We start from the raw sequence: 2,468 nt of genomic DNA on the forward strand, positions 1-2,468 counted from the left end.
ATGCAATCTGTTTCATACAACAAGACTTTTATTCCAGTGTTTCATTTGGTCTCCTGAAAGGTTCTGGTTCTGTGGGTGTTTCTTGCGTTTCCGGTTTGTTCAGCAGGGGTCTCCGGATCCTGCAGTCCGTCAGAGGAGGAGCTACCGGACCCGCCGGGCTCTTTAACTTTTCACAGCTCTCATGGAGTTCTTCTGTGGAACCGTGGAGCAGAACCGACCCGGAAAAGGTAAGGGACAGAATCAAGCTGATAATTTTATCTGTTTTTTTTTCTTTGATCTGCGCGTCTTCAAACCTTCAGCGCGCGTCAAGTTATTTTAATCAGCAGCACTTGAGATGCTGCTAGGAGACACGTGGGTCTGCCGAGAAAACAGATAAACAACAAACTAAACAAACAAAAAAGATTTTTCCTTCACTCGGCTTCCTCTGGTCCTGGTGATGAAATACTGTATTAGTTCAGGTCCACTCCCTCTGAGCAATAAAAAGCTAAAATTTCCAGATGAATAGTTTTTAGGCAGATCCACGTCAGCAGAACTTGTTCCTCCAGAGTCCTGTTCTGTGTCCTAAAGGTGGAGCAGACCCACCTGCAGCAGGATAGACTACAGCYGACTTTAAAGGGATATTTCAGCCATTTTTAAACAGGGTTCTGTGAACAGTCTATAAATAGGCTAGATAATATCTCACCTATTGTAGATGGCTCTTGGAACGACCTCTGTTGCAGAAATGGAGTTTAAATGTGACGAGTTAATGGCTATTTCAAATTAAGGCTGCGTCACACTTCAAGATTTTAAAAGTCGGCCGATTTTCAAAAACTGATAGAGCCCACACCTGAGGATAAAAAATCATGGATATACCAGGTTTGTTCCTACAGTGTGTGGTGTACAGCCACATGGCAAGAGACAACACACCACACACGAAACTATATTTCATTCATGAACATTCAGATGTCAGATATTAAAGCACGCGAAACTTCCTGAAATMTTGAGAGAATTCATATGTTCAAGGAAAAATCTCATATGACCTCCAGAGAGACGTGAGTTCAGAGTAAGTTACATTTGTAACAAGGAAGAAACAATGCGGATCATTTGTGGACTATTTTTTACCAGGGGAAAACAATTCCATAGGACTTTTAACATCCAGCAGACTTTCTGGTGAGTCATGACAGTTTTTTTGGCTTCTGCATTTTGGAATCCCCTCTGTGTTTACATCACCTCGCTTTCTGATTGGCTACACGTCTCATTCACAGGCTGAGAGCTCAGGTGAACACTACACACACTGCGATATTGGGCCAAAAAATCAAACATGTTGAATATCCCCGATTTGAGGTCGGAGTGGTCCCGACTTCCTTCCGAGCCGACTAGATCACTCTTAACTCACCACCCATGGCAGGAATATCTGCTATGATTATCTTTAGAACCATCATGATAATCTGGACTTCCTTAAGATTGTCGGAAGGGCAAAAATCGGCCTGATTATTTTGTAGTGTGACGCAGGCCTTAGAAGACCAAAGTGGACTGCTGCCTTCTTGAAACCACTTAGATTTCCAAACTTTAAAGTACCCGTGAAATTTTAAAAAAATAAGTATAAAAGCATATTAGAAAAAAATACAATAACATATTGCAAAAACTAAAAATCGAAAAAAAATCACACCGCTGAGATATTTGCATGTGAATTAACAGGAAGTGATGTCAACTGGGAATGTGAGCAGAGCGTTGCTATAACAGCTAACAACACAGACTGTAGAGAAGAATCTGATGTTTCTTTAGATTCTTGAAGACCAAATTCAGTCACTGTAGCTGGAGAGAGACAGCCTCTCCAAGACTGATGTAATTTGTGTCAAAAGTAGAGACTTCAAACTATAAACCAGCTTTTAAATTGTGTTGATCAAATTGTGTTGACGCCACTTTTTTTTTTCTGGAAATGATCATCCTGTTTGAGACAGCAGGAGATATGGGAATCTCGTGGGGGGGAAAAAACTCAATCCACGGTCAGTCTCATCCCTCTCTAGAGCTGAAAAAACATAAAACCCCCGGATTTCATAGTTAGGGTCTAGTTTAGTGTTTGGTCAGACTTCAGTGTTTGAATCAAGACATTGAGGTGATTTTTGAAAATGGAGGGGCACTCGGTGGTCTGCACAGATGAGCGAATGACAACATGCCCACCTGGGGTCTCTTTTTTAAAGGATTGCCTGGAAACCATACTAAAAGTGAACTTACGGCCAAAAGGCGGAAATGGCGTACGCCAAAAAAAAATTCAGATTAAATAATAAAACCGTGCATACGCATGTTTCTGCGCATCTTTCCTTTATAAATCACAGCCGCACGTCAGAGTTTGCGCACGAGGTCCCGCCTCAGGTTCTACCCTCTACACCAGGGGTGTCAAACTCCTGTCCTCGAGGGCCGCTATCCTGCATGTTTTAGAGGTTTTCTTGCTCCAACACACCTGATTTTGATCGCTGGGTAATTAACAG

The 2,468-nt window shown here is 42.1% G+C and overlaps 1 protein-coding gene across 1 annotated transcript in view; it reads left to right on the plus strand.

Moving 5' to 3' along the window:
* The first annotated feature begins 149 nt into the window (after positions 1–149).
* LOC106530403 (UDP-N-acetylglucosamine transporter) overlaps positions 150–2,468 on the plus strand; it is a 53,170-nt gene continuing 50,851 nt past the window's right edge. The window contains exon 1 of the mRNA XM_014026006.1: positions 150–227. The gene's annotated coding sequence lies outside the window, so the exon portion shown is untranslated. The remainder of the gene's footprint in view (positions 228–2,468) is intronic.

The sequence above is a fragment of the Austrofundulus limnaeus genome, unplaced genomic scaffold (genome assembly GCF_001266775.1).
Source record: "Austrofundulus limnaeus strain Quisiro unplaced genomic scaffold, Austrofundulus_limnaeus-1.0 Scaffold516, whole genome shotgun sequence".
NCBI lineage: Eukaryota > Metazoa > Chordata > Actinopteri > Cyprinodontiformes > Rivulidae > Austrofundulus > Austrofundulus limnaeus.